The sequence below is a fragment of the Bos indicus x Bos taurus genome, chromosome 2, assembly GCF_003369695.1.
Source record: "Bos indicus x Bos taurus breed Angus x Brahman F1 hybrid chromosome 2, Bos_hybrid_MaternalHap_v2.0, whole genome shotgun sequence".
NCBI classification, from domain to species: Eukaryota; Metazoa; Chordata; class Mammalia; order Artiodactyla; family Bovidae; genus Bos; species Bos indicus x Bos taurus.
The window spans coordinates 129,304,354-129,321,927 of record NC_040077.1 but is presented as its reverse complement, the minus strand read 5'-3'; the positions used below and the strand labels follow the sequence as shown (position 1 = coordinate 129,321,927).

At 45.9% G+C, this 17,574-nt stretch overlaps 1 protein-coding gene across 6 annotated transcripts in view; it reads right to left on the bottom strand.

The window, feature by feature from the left end:
• The window catches only part of LUZP1 (leucine zipper protein 1), a 101,531-nt gene extending 85,617 nt beyond the window's left edge, over positions 1–15,914 (bottom strand). Inside the window, exon 1 of one of the 6 annotated variants that reach the window (XM_027520796.1) lies at positions 15,823–15,914. The gene's annotated coding sequence lies outside the window, so the exon portion shown is untranslated. Of the gene's footprint in view, positions 1–8,904; positions 9,003–15,822 lie in introns of those variants that run through there. The other 5 variants (XM_027520787.1, XM_027520815.1, XM_027520766.1 and 2 more) reach the window with 5 other exon arrangements.
• Positions 15,915–17,574: the final 1,660 nt, after the last annotated feature.

The window sequence follows — 17,574 nt, the reverse complement described above, 5'->3', positions numbered from 1 at the left end:
CTATTCATTTTGGAAACTGTTTTTAAAAAGCAGTCATACTCCCTTACACATACCCTTCAGACAGACTTCCTGGTGGTCCAGTGGCTAAGACTCCATGCTCCCAACGCAGGGAGCCCGGGTTCAATCTCTGATCAGGGAATTAGATCCCACATGCCACAGCTAAGATCCAATGCAGCCAAACAAATAAAAATTAATATTTTTAAAAAACTACATAGTAACAAAACTAGAAATCTGAATTAGTACTGGATCTATGTAAAGCAGGAAAATAGTACTGTGGATAATGACTAAAGTTTTTCAGTTTGAACCATTAAACTATCATGCTTCCTTATTTGCTCCCTTGAGTGCCTCTGAAGGAACAGCATTTAATAAGGTTATTAACATCCATTTCTCTTGAAAATTTAATTTGGTTCACACCAGTCTGGGTAAACTGCGTGCGTGTTAAGTTGCCTCGGACTGTAGCCCACCAGGCTCCTCTGTCCATGGAATTCTCCAGGCAAGAATTCTGGAGTGGGTTGCCATTCTGTTCTCCAGGGGATCTTCCCAACCCAGGAATCAAACTCAGGTCTCCTGTACTGCAGGCAGATTCTTTACCATCTTAGCCACGAGGGACCCACCCTAACATTATGATCTAAGTGTTTTTATCCATTTGTTTTGTTTAGTTACTAAGTCTGTGTTCAACTCTTTTGCAACCCCATGGACTGCAGCTCACCAGGATCCTCTCTCCATGGGATTTTCCAGGCAAGAATTCTGGAGTGGGTTGCTATCTCCTTCTCCAGGGATATTCTCAACCCACAGGTCTGGATCAAACCCGTGTCTCCTGCATTGGCAGGCGGATTCTTTACCATTGAGCCACCAGGAAAGACTTTTATACATTCAATTATTTAATCCTCACAACCACTCTCACCATCTTAAAAATAGGGAAATGAAGGCTTTCTGAGGCTACAGAACTGAAATCATAGAGTTTTACATAATCTTATTATAAGGTAAGGTGCTATTTAACAAAAACAAAGTATGAAAATAAGACACAAATGAATAATCTGTCAAAGAATCAGAAAACAATAAACCACATTAATAAAGCTTTATTTGAATAAAATCTAATGATTCAGAAATGTACTTCGAGATCTCATGATGCTTAGAAGCCAACATTACAAACAATTCTACAGTGAATGTGTAAAGTGTAGGAGATTAGGTTGAATATATACTAACTTCGTAATATATTCTGAAAAAAAAAATGTTTTAATGAATTCACCACAGTTTATCATTTGCTTCTTCACACTTCAAAAGAAACTTCTGATTACTGAAGTTTACTACTGTTTTGAAGTATGGATAAATGTAAATGCATTTCACCCATACTTATTATCTTGACCTAATTGGAGTAAAAGATAAAATAGACTGATTTTATAGACTTTTATAGTCTATTGATTGATAGAAATCAATCAATAGACTGATTTCATAAAATATTTCTAAATTGCCAAAGAATAGTGCAACAGTGAGAAGATGATGAAAGTTAAAAAAATCACTCCAATGTCTCAAAACTTCCTAAACATCTCTGTCCAATAACTCCAAAAAAACAATTATTAAGCTACCCTATAATCTTCTGATATAGTTCCATCAGAAAAGTCAAATGATCACTGCTTTAAAACACATAGTATCAGGAATCCCCAAGCGGTCCAGCAGGTTTAGGACTGTGCTTTCACTGCTGAGGGCCTGAACTCAATCCCTAGTCAATCCCCAAAGTCGTACAGGCAGCCAAAATAAAAGAAAAGAAACTTAGAATACATAGTAGGTATCTCTTAAAACAGATTTATATTTACCACACAATTGTGTTACACTTATATTAAATTAAACTCTCCCAGTTACTACTAATTCAAATTTGCACTTAAACTGGCTTAAAGTAAATACATAGGAAATTCATACATACATTCTTCTACCTTTTTTTCTTTTTTTGGCCACACCGAGAAGCATGTGGGATCCCCTTGAATTGGAAGCATCTTAACCACTGGACCAACAAGGAAGTCCCCCATTTTTCTACCTTTAATAAAAAAGAATAACTACTGAGAGAGCTTATTGGCAAGTCAGAGAAGGTGGCTTTAAACAGATTTAAGTGGCTTACATTTTTCTTTGTTGATATCAAAATAAAATGTTATTCAACAAAGTAATTCAAATGAGGTGTATACCCAATATCTCATTTCAGTTAAGAGCTTAATCTGAGCATTAGACAAACACTTGATTAAGGGTCACTCCAAGAAGAAACTGTACACTTTTTGCCAGTGAGATTCCAAAGAAGGAGCTGCACCATGAATGGACTCGTGTACCTTCTCACCTGAAGCAACTGGGGCATCTCAGCCTTTTGATTAGAGAAAACACAAAGCAGAATTCTCATTAAAATGTTAATAAGCTTAAGCAACTAAACTGTTACCTATACATAAGCATCATTATGATCAATCACCTAAAACTCTACTGAGGGTCTAGTATGTCCAAAACTCAGTGAAAGGAATTGAGGTGAGTACCAGTTAAGACAAACCCCGCTTCTGATCAAGAACCTTATGATCAAATTAATTAATTAAGATATGAACTAATCAGATTAACCAAGAACACGAAGGGTACAAGCATTACAAGCCACAAGATTTTTGAGAAAGTAAGAAGCTTCTGACCTGACTAAGGAGATACAAGCTAGTGTGACTTAACTAAGAACTTGAGGAGTATCAGCAATAAATGTCAAAATTTTGGAGAAGAAACACTACTGCAAAGTCAGGACAGACTTCAAAGATGAGGAACTGAGCTGAGCCCTGAAGGATGGAAAAATGAAATAAGTAAACAGCAAAAGAGAGAAAAGGACAAAAGATAGTGGAAATAAATGTGCTAAATTGTGAATATGGTCATTAAATATTTATTAAATACTTACTACATGTCAGTCACTGTGTTACGTACTAGGTGAACAAAGCAGATGAGTTTCCTGGCCCTGTGAAGTCTACTGGGGAAGACAGATAATGATCAGGCAAGCAGATATATCATTATAATTGTAACAGGTGTTATAAAGGGAGGCAACAGACGCCAGTAACAGGGAATAACGAGAAAGGACTAGCAAGATAAGATGATGAGGGAAAGTATCTCTGAATCATAAGCTGAGGCTGGAAGGAGACAGCCAGGCAAAGTGCAGGGGAGAGAGTGTTCAAGAAAGAAAGAGCCCCATGTACAAAGGCCCTGAGACAGGAAAAGAACTTGTGTTTAAAAATAAATAAGCAGCTAGTGTGAGAGAAGCGTAACAGATCATGAAACTAACGTAAGATGAAGTGGTACCCAGGGGCCAGGTTATACAAAGCATTACAGGCCAAGAGAAAGTTCGAATTTGGATCTTATTTAAGTCTCAAAGAAAGTTAAAACCATTAAAAGTTTCTGCAGGACTTCTCTTGTGTGCCAGTGGTTTAGAATCCGCTGGCCAACGCAGGGGACATGGGTTCAATCCCTGGTCTAGGAAGATTTCACATGCTGAGGGGCAACGAAGCCTGTTCCACACAACTACTGAGCCCACCTACCACTACTACTGAAGCCCGTGTGCTCTAGGGTCTGTGGTCTGCAACAAGAGAAACCACTGCAATGAGAAGCCCACACACCACAACTAGAGAGGAACCCCCGCTCACCCCAACTACGAAAGCCCTTGAGCAACATGAAGACCCAGAACAGCCAAATAAACAAATAAAGGTTTCTACATACTCACATACTGCTGAATAAAAGGAGGCAGACCCAAAAGGGTATATGCTGTACGATTCCATTTTCACAAAAGTACAAAACCGGATCTAACAGAAATCAGGATGCTGATTACCCTTGGTGGGTGGAAGGGCTGCAAGAACCTGAAGGGAACTCAACAGGGGCTTCTTCTAGGTCCCGGTAACACTGTTTCTTGATCTGCGTGCTGGTTACATGAGTATATTCAGTTTGTGAAAAAATCGTCAAGTTGTACTCTTAAATGTACTTTCCTACATATAAATACTACATACTTCAATCAAAACTTGTAATAATGTTTCAATTTTTTTTGCAAGTTTTTAGTAACATGTTTTAAAAATATTACTCTATCCAGATAAAATGGCAACAGAGGAGCACATGCAAATACTTGGAAGGACTTGACTGACAAATTAACCTGGTGGAAGTTTTCAGAAACACATAATACAGGGGAAAGGGTAAGTCAAGCAACCAGTGAATACAAAGTACCATGTTCATAAAGAATAAGGTCCAGAAAGGGAGTTATGCAATAAAAGATAAGCTATAAATTCCTTAGAATGTAAGGAGGTACCTCTAGAAATTAAAAAAAATTAAAAAGTAATAGATGAAAATAGCAATGCCTAAGAAGTTTAGCAATGCTTGTTATCTTTTAACTTTTATTTTTATATGGTATTTTCAAGCTCTTCTCTTGCTGTCCCAACTCCAAACCAACCGTGTGATGAAACAGAAAGATTCTAAACTTGAGCATCAATCATATCTGAGCTGAAATCAAGTCTGCCCCCACCAGCTCTGGCAGTACCTGCTCTGAGCTCAGCTCCCTCATGTACAGAGGATAATGACCACCTCATAGTTATTATTTTCTATCACCACCTAAAATGTGGAGTTGGTAGACTGTATTTTAATTTATCATTTCCTAATGGTATATGGCTGAGTGACTAAGCAGCAGCAGCAATGGTATATGGAGGGTCAAATGGGTTTCCATTCTCAAGATTCAAAGGTGGGAGAAGAGAATTATATAAGAGTCAACATAGAGAAACAGCATGGATAAGGAAAAACAAGAAAGGAACTTCCCTCGCAGTCCAGTGGTTAAGACTCTGCACTTCCACTGCAGGGGGCACAGGTTCAATCCCTGGTTGGGGAACTAATATCCTGCATTCCCATGCCGTGCAGTGGGGGAAAAAAAATAATACAAGGGGGGTCAAAGATAAACACGTGTCTTCTAGCACTTCAGATAAAGTGGTTTCAAGCATTTTCTAAGACAGCTGCTGCTGCTGCTGCTAAGTCGCTTCGGTCATGTCCGACTCTGTGCGACCCCATAGACGGAAGCCCACCAGGCTCCCCCGTCCCTGGGATTCTCCAGGCAAGAACACTGGAGTGGGTTGCCATTTCCTTCTCCAATGCATGGAAGTGAAAAGCGAAAGGGAAGTCGCTCAGTCGTGTACAACTCTTAGCGACCCCATGGACTGCAGCCTACCAGGCTCCTCCATCCATGGGATTTTCCAGGCAAGAGTTCTGGAGTAGGGTGCTATTGCCTTCTCTGTTCTAAGACAGAGACTTGTCCTAAAGCAGATTGGGACAGGTGCAGTGACTTGAGAAGAAAAAGACACTTAAGAGAAGAAAAAGACACTCTATGTTTCCCCAGCAAGATGCAATTCCTACCTAATGTATTCCCTTTGTGGAATTAGCTAAAACAAGTTAGAGATTAACACTAAGGATATTCTATCGCAGGTGGAAGGGCAAGGCCTTTAATCATTTTATGGCATCCGCACCCTTCAGAATTATTTGAACAACCGTAATGTGTAAAGTACTCCTTAAGTATAGCCAAAGATGTTAAGTTTCATACTTCAAGAGCTACCATTTCCAAAAAGATACAAAAATAAAAGTTCAAGTCATTAACAAATTTTCAGGTAATTTTTATTTTCCCCACAGTATACCCCCGTCCTAAAAAGTAATGAAAACCTGGTTCCTCATGAATTCATCTTTCTGCTGATCTGACAAGTGTCCCCATCTCTGCCTCTCACTCTTCTCATCCACCTCACCATTAAACACTTAGAGTTCCCGCTGTTTCCTACACAGTTGGCACGCTGACTCTCTAGTATTCACTCTGATCTCACCAGTATTGATTCTAAACATAGAAACTTCACAACATTCCCAACTGATCATTCTGCTAACCAATAGCTAAGAGATAACACACCGTTTAAACAAACAAAGGTGGTCCTGGTGATTACGCAACTGTATGTGTTTATCAAAGCTCATTAAACTGTACATTTCAAACTGGTGAATCTTATTGTATGTAAATTATACCTCAATAAAGCTGACTTTTTTTTTAACAAGAGAATGCATGCATTCATTCATCCAGCAAATATTTACTGAGCATCTACTATGTGCATCAAAGTTTATATCACATCTTTCAGCTTGACTATCTGGGTCCTACCTGTATGTAATGTGTATGCTCTACTCATAAACTAATACTGTCCTCAAAAGCCATGTTCCATGAAAAATGGCTCCATTTTTTATTATGAATGTCACCTTAATGATGGCCTCTACAGCAGAAGGACCATTAGCTATCCATCATCTTCCATCACATCAATGAAATCTATGCTATTTTAATACAAATGCTTCCATCACAAGAAAAAAATTAAGCACCTACTGCATATATCACCACCACAGCCTTATGTTTATCTTTCTATCAAAAAAAAAAAGATATATCTCAAAACTTACTGACAACATTGCCAGAAGACAGTATTATCGGGGAATAGACTTAATTGACTCATTCTAGGATCCATGGTGACCCAGCAGCTGACTCAAAGGCCTAGAAACTAGGCTCCTGGCTCCCAACTCCAACTCCCAATATGCACAGTGGACCTTAGAAACAAACTTGGGTTTGAATTCCAGCTCCACTTCTTACTAGTTATACGCACACACTTAGCAAAGTCAGCTTCAGTTTGCTCATCTGTGAAACAGGGATGCCAACTACCATCTCACAGCATTGTTGTGAAAACTAAAGGAGACCAGTATCACCCAGTACAATTACTGGGCACATGATTAGTTCCCTTTCTTGGTCTTCAATTATTTAAGAGTAAGAAAATATCTATTAATCAAAGTTAATTTACAATTCCTATTTTCTGCCTTGTTCATACTTTCCTCCCATCCCACCATTTCCAGTTCTTCAAACTTCAGTTACTATGTTTAGAAGTGATTTAATTTTAGAAACCTGGAAAATTCTTCTGAGTAAATTGAGCAAAACCTTCATCTGCCCCAAGGGGAATTCTGAGCAAAATAATTATTTCTAACAAGAAAAGAATTTTTTCTATGGGGGTTATTCATTTTAACCACATGAATGCCACCAAGGCTGCACACAAAGTAACAGAAAATCATCTGGAACATACTGTACAGATCCTCCTAAGGGAAACATCCCCCTAAAATCCAAACACCTCCCTCCCTAATCTTAGGTAGTAAAATCTTAACAGGCGATCTGAATTCCCCTGGCACTGACACCAGTTCAACTCCTTAGGCCAGAAGTGCAGCAGTCTGTAAAATGCCCTGAACAAACCCCACCTCTCGAAATATCCCTAAAAGGCAGGGAGGTCCAGAGGGTATTTTCTCCTTCGACAGATAAAGCACTAGAGGCACAATTCCTTTCATTCAAGGTCATTCATGTCAGTGGAGGTGCGACGGGGAATCTGCAGTGTCTGTGGCTTTCTGGAGATCACACTGCAGGGAATTTTTTTTCTTTTTCTTTTTTTTTGGAAGGGGGTGGGGGGGGGGGGGCGCTGCCTATTCTCTTCCCCTCTCCCACCCTTCAAGTGTGAGCACTGGTCTCGGCATTTCCGAAACAAGCCACAACAAGCTCTGCAGCGTAAGGAAAGGGGCTGACGCGATGAAGAAACAGATGCTCCAAAGCAAGATGGTCTTTCTCGGCTCGCAGAGCCTCCTCCAAGGTTATTAACAGAAACCGCAGGCACCCCAGGGAGCTCTCTACTCCCGGCTCCGAACACCCCCAGCCCGGCCGCCCCGGGGACGCCGAGCTTCCTTCAGCAGCCTTCGCCGCCCGAGGCCACCGGCCCCAGAAACCGCACTTCATTCCTGCGCTCCGGGAAGCCATGGCTCCTTCCCCGCCCCGCGCGGGGTTGGAGGGGGGGCAGTGCGCGGAGAGGCGGGCCGCGCGCGCTGCGGAAAGTTCACCGCGGCGGCCGGCCGGCCGGCGGGCGGGCGAGGGGCAGCCCCGGCCCGGCTCGCCCGCGTCCCCCAGCAGATTCCACCATTAATTAGTCCTGAGGACTGTCTACTGGCAACTTAAACAAAGCGAATGCCTCGAATTCCTTCCCGGCCCAGCGGTCTGGCCGCGAGAGCAGCTTCGGGCCGGGGCGCGCGGGGCCGGCGCTGCGGGCCGACCGACGGCTGCGGCGGAGCCCTTCCCCCGCCCGGCCCGCGCCCCCGCCCCCGCCGCCGGGCCCAGCAGCCCTGCCCGCAAGCCGGCCCGCGCGCTCCCAAATCTCTCCTCCTCCTCCTCCTCCTCCTCCTCCTCCTCCTCGGGAGCTCCCGGGCTCTTCCTGTAAGATCACTTCCTTCCTCCCCGGGTGCCCGCGGGCCCCGCGCAGCCCCCCTCCCCGGCGGTCCCGGCTCCCCCCTACCCCTCCCGGCCCAGCCGCTCCCCGCCCCCCACCGGGCCCCTGCGCCCCGCGCGTCTCCCCACCACCACCACCCCCTCACACACAACTCCCAAACTCGACCCCCAAACTCCTCCTCTGCCCCCTCAAACACGTTCCCCTCAGCTCTTGGCCCCAAACATTTTTTTTTAACCTCAGATTCTCGCTCTCCCACCAAGAAGTCTCTCAGAACCTTCCCTCCACCCCCCCCCACCCTCCAAAGGAGAAAAAAAAAGAAAAAAAAAAATCTCTCAACTCTAAAAGAATTCTCAAGGTCTGGCTCCAGAGATGTCCCCTTCGGAGCTCTTTCTCCGAAATGCCGCTCAAACTCTACCCCCCACTTCAACTCCACACACCTCACCCGCGCCCGCCCTCGCCGGGGTGCGCCCGCCGGTTCTGCCCGGTCACCCCTGGGTGCCCCGACCCCCTTTGGCGGGGCAAGCCGCCCCTCTGAGCGCTCTCCTCTCTCCGCCCGCCAGCCCGGCCGCCCGGCCTCCCGCGCCGCCCTCCCGCCACTTCAGCGCGGACTCCTCACCTCAGCGGCTCCGGCCCGCACTCCCGCCCGCCACGGTATCCGGCGCTCAGCTCCCGGCGGCCGGCGCCTCCTCCGGCTCCCGGGACTGACAATGAGGGGCGGGACTATCTTGTGACGTCAGGGTCCTGGAGGGCGTGGCTTCTTTGAGGGGCGGGGCTGATCGACGGTCCCGCCCCTTCATCTTGCCTTTTCCCCCCTCTCTAGGACTTGAACTATTCCAAGTTTCTACTGCCGGTCTAGCTAGAGTGCCCAGCGCCTGTGCTAGGCGCGGTGGCAAACCGAAATGGAAGACAAGACTTGTTTTCAAGAGGGGCATTCTCAGGGGATTGTGGGATTAAATGAGATAATCCATGTAAAGGTATTTAGCCCAGAGCCTGGTATGGAGTAATCTCTCAACAAATACTATTTCTATTACTCAGCAAAATGTAGAAAAGGAACTCAGCTTGAACTCAGAAGGCATGGTGGGTTCCAGTCCCCACCTCCGCTATTAATTCCTTGTGTGATCCTAGGGAAGTCCTTTGCTGTCTGCGTTCCCTCCTGTTGCCTTTAAAATGGGAGGGGGCCATGACCAGATGGTCTCAAAGGGCCCTCCAATAATACTGTGACTTTCCTGTGGAACTATACTATGTGCAAAGCACCCTGGGGGCCCAGAGAAGTGGGGAGGGGGGCCTTAGAAGGGAGTTCAAGACCTAGCCCCAGCATGGTACAGGACACAGCTCTAGACGCTCTCCTGGCTGGTGCCCTCCCACGTACTGGCACAGAGTTGCATTCACAAGCCGGGACACAGATGCACGGAGGCCCTCTTCCTCTCTGACTGCAGCAGCATAGCTGGTCTCTTGAGACATCGCTTGTGTAAGCTCCTTATTGCCTATGGAATAAAGGCCAAATGCCTGGCCTGGTCTGATCTCTTCCTACCTTTACACACACACACACACACACACAGTTTATCCAAACTTCCCCTAGCACACACCCACTGCTTTCCCATATCTGCCCATTGCTCATGCTCTGCCCTTACTGTCTCATCTCAGTTTACAACTCCTCCTAGTTTCCCCTAGCCAGAAGCTGACTCTCCCTTCCCTGAATGCCCATGGCATTGTGTTAACTCTTATGTGGGCACAAACACATTTTAACTTATGTCAAACTGACCTCCCCTTTGTTTCTTAGCACTTCCTCACTTCCTTGAGCTCAGAACCCACACATAAGTTTGTGGAGCTCAGATTCTGATGTCAGAAAACCTTGGGATGATATATCCATGTTCTGGCCCATACTACCTCTCTTTGAAACTCATTCTCCTCATCTGTCAAATGGGCATATTAAGACAGTCACTGTGCTGTTTGTTTTAAAATCATAGAAGACACTGTGTGGAAAGCACCAACCACGGTGCTCCACAAATGATGTAGCTGCCATTCTTATTTATTATTGTTGCTGTTATTATTATTATCAGCAATACTGTTTCTAGTTCCTAACACCAGATAGCATCCCTAGTGATGATACACTCAATCATTTCATAGTGGGAGACTTTAAGGAGCTGAGAGAGAAATAGACACTCTGAGAGGGGCCCTCCCCAGCATGGCCACTGGGATAGGAACTCCAGTTTCTAGACCCCCGGTGGATTCTGCAGAGTCACAGCTGATACCCAGGGGTGTCTCTGTCACTCAGCACCCATCCAGGTTGGGGACTCCTTCGAGTTCTCATCTTTGGCAGCAGAGCTGACCTGGTTCTCCCTCATACCTCTCTCCTCTCATTTTCCTTACAGAGAGATGGATCTGTGTTAAACTGCCCTTGACACCCCCACAGTCTTCTAGCAGAACTGTAGCAAGGCACTGGGCGTTTCCAGAGTGCTGGCCTGTGGGAAGAGGGAAAAGGCTTTGGGGTTCTGATTAATTTCCTGCGAGGCTGACAGGCAAATGGCTGTTCTGAATTGCCTGGGCTGGTCCTCAAGGGCTCCTAACAAATTGCAGCTTATTTTTAGAATAAGAGATTGAAAAATGCCACTTCCCATGAAAGGAAGGCACAGCCACAGGATTGCTGCCGGCAAAGAAAGGGCCTTGACTAAGTCCCTCCTATGTGCTGATTCCAAGCATTGCAGACACTTGAAAGTGAGAACCCAGGACATACAGGGGAGGTTCTGAAGATAGAACTTTCTCTCCAGGACCCATGACCCCATCAGCCACCTATTCATTCATTTGAGCCTTGGCACAGGCCAGATCAGGATTCAAATCTCAATTCTACCACCTACCAGTTGTGTGACCTTGGGCTTTCAATTGTCTGCACCTCAGTTTATCATCTGAAAAATGTGAATAATAACAGTACCTATTTCATACAGTGGCACAGGGGCTGTGAGGATCAAATGGCATAACGTGTGAAGGAGCTAAGTTCAGAGCCTGGCATCTAGTTCATGTCAGGATATGGCGGCTGCTGTTACTACTCCAGCAGGACCTCCCGGTAAGGCCTCTCATGTGCTGGCATGTGGACTGGAAGTAACAGTCCTGACCATGAGAAGCTCATTTGGTAAAAGGAATGGAGGAGATTTTCATGAATAACCAATAAAAGGTGACTACTGGATATTGTTAAACAAACAAAAGTTGCAGAATTACAGCTGTAGCAGGATCTCATAATTATAATTATATACTTAGTACATGCACTAAAAAGGAGAATATTGGGGACTTCTTTGGTGGTCCAATGGTTAAGAATCTGCCCTCTGATGCAGGCGATGCAGGTTCGATCCCTGGTCGGAACTAAGATCTCACATGCTAAGTAGCAACTAAGCCCATGCACCACAACTCCTGAAGCCTGTGTGCCGCAGCTACAGAGTCTGTGTGGCAAAGAAGATCCGGGGCACCACAGCTGAGACCGGACTCAGCCAAAGACAAAAGAAAGAAATTTTTTAATGGAGAATATAAAAAACTCAATAAGAAATCTTCACCTTTTCTCCTTGCTTTTTGCTTTGCTTTCTTTGTATCTGTGCCTGTGTGTATATATAGCAGGAATTTTCAAAAAAGACTCTACTGAATGCTAAGAGAGGGGAAAAAGGATGAAGACATAGCTACAAGGTGTATTCAGCAATGGACATCTGGGCCAACTCTTCATAAGCCATAGAAAATTCTACAGGTTCCACCTCATTCTTCATGGCATTCCAAGGAAAGCCCCGCCCAGACAATTCTCACCTTCTCCATCTCCCCAGCCCTTAGCTGCAGTTGAACTTTTCAATGCTATAGTCAGAGGCAGGACTCTGAACAGAATTCCCAGGAACCACGGCAAGGCCAGGAGGAGAAACCTTTACGCAGGAAGAATTTTTTTTTTTTTTTGCTCCCTGTCCTGTGCCCCATTCCCACTTCCCAAGGAATAACAGTCTGTCAGCATCTTATACCCACAGTGCCTAAACCTGTCTGCAGTCTAATTTCTCTCATTATATCCTTGTGTAATTTAAATTTTTACAAGGAGGATGTATTACTTGGTCATCAGAAAAGAGGCAGTAAAGACGCATGTAAGAAGAAAGCTAACCAAGCCCAAGTTCCTTCACTTCTGTTGGTTTGCAAACGATGCATCGAACAATGTGGTTGAGGCCAGTGCTTAAGTCTCACAGGATCATAGAAAGTGAGGGTGGAAAGGGATAAAACCACCCTCAGTTTCTCCTACCAGCCCTCAAATGGCAGGCTTTTTCATTTGGCAGCCCTCAAATGAAAGTCTCCTCACATTTCAGACCACGCATCAACACATGCATTTGTTGAGTGAACACATTCACTCAACAAACACCTATAGATCTTTTACTATAAACCAAGCACCATACAGGTTAGGAAAGTCATTATTCCCACCTTGCAGATTAGAAAAACAAGGCTCAAGGAAGTAAAGTAACTTGCCCAAAGTCTCACATCTGCAGGAATCTAAAGGAAGACCTTCACAACATTAAAACCCAGTTCCTAAAGTAGGAGAACTGAATTCCAAAGTGAGTGAGCCACTGTGGTGGCCTGGGTGACTTCGGGCAAGTCAGTGAACTCTTCCAGGAGCAGTTTGCCCATCTCTCGGGAGTTAGGGCATACCTGGATATTTTACGTAAGTTAAGTGCTTTTGCCAACATCCGATGGATCATCGAAAAAGCAAGAGAGTTCCAGAAAAACATCTATTTCTGCTTTATTGACTATACCAAAGCCTTTGACTGTGTGGATCACAATCAGCTATGGAAAATTCTGAAAGAGATGGGCATACCAGACCACCTGACCTGCCTCTTGAGAAACCTGTATGCAGGTCAGGAAGCAACAGTTAGAACTGGACATGAAACAACAGACTGGTTCCAAATAGGAAAAGGAGTACGTCAAGGCTGTATATTGTCACCCTGCTTATTTAACTTCTATGCAGAGTACATCATGAGAAACGCTGGGCTGGAGGAAGCACAAGCTGGAATCCAGATTGCGGGGAGAAATATCAATAACCTCAGATATGCAGATGACACCACCCTTATGGCAGAAGGTGAAGAGGAACTAAAGAGCCTCTTGATGAAAGTGAAAGAGGAGAGTGAAAAAGTTGGCTTAAAGCTCAGCATTCAGAAAACTAAGATCATGGCATCCAGTCCCATCACTTCACGGCAGATAGATGGGGAAACAGTGGAAACAGTGGCTGACTTTACTTTTCTGGGTTCCAAAATCACTGGCAGATGGTGATTGCAGCCATGAAATTAAAAGATGCTTACTCCTTGGAAGGAAAGTTATGAGCAACCTAGACAGCATATTAAAAAGCAGAGACATTACTTTGCCAACAAAGGTCCATCTACTCCAGGCTATGGTTTTTCCAGTGGTCATGTATGGATGTGAGATTTGTACTATAAAGAAAGCTGAGTGCTGAAGAATTGATGCTTTTGAACTGTGGTGTTGGAGAAGGCTCTTGAGAGTCCCTTGGACTGCGAGGAAATCCAACCAGTCCATCCTAAAGATCAGTCCTGGGTGTTCATTGTAAGGACTGATGTTGAGGCTGAAACTCCAATCCTTTGGCCACCTCATGCAAAGAGCTGACTCATTGGAAAAGACCCTGATGCTGGGAAAGATTGAGGGCAGGAGGAGAAGGGGACAACAGAGGATGAGATGGTTGGATGGCATCACCGACTCAATGGACATGGGTTTGGGTGGACTCCAGGAGTTGGTGATGGACAGGGAGGCCTGGCGTGCTGCGATTCATGGGGTCGCAAAGAGTCGGACATGACTGAGCGACTGAACTGAACTGAAGTTATATCACAAAGAGAAGTTGTTACATCAGCTCTTCTGGGAATGATTCCGCTTGGCACATTCCTGTTTCTGTGTATCCCCATGAATGTTTTACTCCCCGTTAACACATTTAGGACAGTCTTCCTCACATAAATGCATATTATTCCCGCCACTAGCCTGGGACCTTCTCAAGGAGGGAAACGATGCTTATTCATTTCTGTTCCCTTTCTGCCTCCAGGACAGGGTCTGGTGTTTCCTCGGTTCCTTCATTCTTTTCTTTATTTCATAACAAATGGTTGAGAGCCTAACATGTGTAAGACAGCAAAGGTCCCTGCCTTCTTGGACCTTAGGACTGATGAAGGGACTTCCCTGGTGGTGCAGTGGTTAAGAATCCACCTTGCAATGCAGGGGCTGCAGGTTCAATCCCCGGTCCGGGAACAAAAATCCCACATACTACAGAGCAACTAAGCCCATGCCACAACTACAGAAGCCCATCTGCCACAGCTAGAGAATTCATGAGCCACAGTGAAAGATCCTGCATGATCCAACAAACATGTCCTATATGGCAACTAAGACCCAAAGCAGCCAAATAAGTAAATTAAAAGTTGTTTTTTTTTTTTTAAGCAGTGCTCAAAAAAAAGGTTTCAAAAACCAAAACAAACAAAAAAGACTGGTGGGTGGAGGGACAAGAAAATATTAAGCACAATTAATTACTTCATAACAACTGCATTAAATCCCACAGAGTATCAGGCCAGGTGCAGTGAGAGCTTGGGGAATGTGGAGTGGGGACTTAATTGAATTCTGGACACAGGGAAGGTTTCCTAGAGGAGGTGGACTTGAGGCTCAGAGAGGTTAAGAAATTTGGTCAAGGTCACACAGCTGGTAAGTGGTCAAGCTGGGATTTTAACCCAGAAGGCCTCACTCCCAAACACATATTCCTCTGCTAGACAACACCGCCTTTTATCTCCTCTCTCCTATTTTTTCCCGACTCTTACTAGGGAGAGGGAACAAGGCCTAACATAGGATACTCCAAAGCAATATTTTCCCCAGATTGAGGGGTCAGAGCCCTCTTAGAGAATCTGGTGAAATCCAAGAAACCTCTCCTAGGAACTGCATGGACACAGACAGACCCACAGAATCTTGCCTGCAATTTCAGGGGGTTCATAGGCATCATGAGGCCCAGGTTTAGAACTCACACCATGGGAACCTTACAGTGAGATTCTCAGAACCTCAGACAAGACACCAGGGCCCCATGGGGACCTCACATTCAGAGACAGACCCCGGAACTCCATAAAAAGATTCTCAAGATCCAGGAGAAAGATCCTGGGAACCTTTAGAGATCCCAAGCCCCTCCCCTGCAGAGACATTCGTAAGATGCTACAAAGACTATAGAGGAGGATCAGGCCCTCAAAAACCCAGCATCAACCCCTGCACCTTAGAAAGCTAAGACCGTTTTGGAGTCACAGACACTTTGAGGAAAAAAAAAAATGCAACCTACAACATGCTTTGCACAAAATCCAGGCGTTCACAGACCTCTATGAGGTCATCAATTACCCCCAGAATCAGGCCTCCTGTTCTCGGGCCTCCATAAAACCTGGACCCTCCCGAGCCCCTCACCAACCTGAACAAGGTCCACAGACTAAAGACACAAACTTTAGATTCAAGCAGCCCATGGGTCGAATTCCGCCCTATAGCTTACTAGCCGTGACCTTGGACCACTCACCTACAAACCCTGGGGCCTCAGCGTCTCACTCCGCAAAGAGAGGCTCGGCCACCTCTCCCTCCCCAGTCCGGCCCCGCGCGGCGCGGGCTCTGTGCCGTGTGGGCGCTGGCGCCCGCGGGACCCAGGCCGCTGGGCTCGGGCGCCCGTGACCGGGGCTGCGGCGCTTGCCTGCGATCCTGATGGACCGACTGCAGCGGGAGCGCGAGCGGCGGGGGAGGCGGCGCGCCTACCGCAGTGACAGCTCCACGCCGCCGCGGGCCTGGGAAGCCGGCGAGGCCGTTCCCACCCGCCGGGCAGGGCGTTCCCGCCGGCCGGCTTCCTGCAGTCGGGGGCAGCCGAGTGGGGGAGGCGCGGAGGGGCCGCGGGGCCCGGCAGGCCTGGTTCCTGGCTTTCTCTCCGCGTTTCCTGAGGCGGACCGGCCGGGGGATGGGACCCAGCACAAACGTCCTTCCCGGGAGCGCAGCCAGGAAATCGCGTCCTGGTTCGCTCAGGTTCCTGCTGTGTCCCAGGACGATGCCGGTTGTGGTCCATGATCTTCTCGTCCTGACATAATGAGTACGATGCAAGAAGAAACGGCAGACCCCAGACCCCACAGCCCAGCGAGATTCCAATCGCGTGATGGAAGTTGGTTAATTTCATTCTACGGATGAGAAACCGAATGCTGGAAAAGTGAAGTGACATCATAAAAATATTGCTACAGATAAAGAAGTGCTCACTACCTACCAGGTGCTATGCTACAAATGCGCTAAAGTAACTGTGTCTCTGAGCGCTCAGAATGTATGAAGATAACTATTGTCCCTATGTTATAAATGAGGAAACTGAGAACCAGAGAGGTCAAGTGGTTTCTGCAATGTCACACAGCTAGGAGTTCAATGCCAGTCTCCTGTTTCTGGAGCTCAAGCCATTCCACTGTCCTGCTTCCCAGATGTCCTATTTCAACTCATTACAGTGAGTAACCTGAGAGTCAGAACCCCGTCTCCTTTGTTTCTGGGTCCCCCAAACGCCACTTGAAACTTGACACAAAATAAGTGCTCAGAGGTGACTCTGGAGCCTAGCGCGTTGCATACATGCTCAGTCGTGTCCGACTCTTTGCAACCCCATGGACTATATAGCCCACCAGACTCTTCTGTCCATGGGATTTTTCCAGGCAAGAATACTGGAATGGGTTGCCATCTTCCCTACCTAGGGATCAAACCTGCATCTCTTGCCTCTCTGCATTGGCAGGCGGATTCTTTACCACTGCACCACCCAGGAAGCCCCCTGGAGCCTAGTAGAGCAGCTCAAAGTTAGCAGGACTAGTAGGAGGCATCTTATCTGACTCCTTCTAGACCCTTCATCATAGGGAAAATTCAGCCTCTGCTTCAATAGTTCGTAGCATGACGAACTCTCTCTCTCCCACCATAATCCTTTCCTCTGTTGAACAAATATGTTTGGTCTAAAATGTGAATACTTCATTTTGCTCATGGTTCCTTGTAAACAGAGGAAGACCATTGCCCTTCTCATGACCATAGTATACACCACGTGGTATTCTTAGCCATTTTATAAAGGTTCAATAATTTTAAGTCTTTGTGAACTGAAACAACACCAGCTATTCACCAAAGATGTTCCTCTTCCATGTGTAGAGTTGCTTCAGAGAAAAGCAGCCCAGACTACATTTTCCAGCACCCCTTGCAACTAAGTATGTGACAGTGGGCTATGGGCAGGACGATGTGTGCCATGTCCAGGCCAAATCCAACTTAAAAACTATGTATG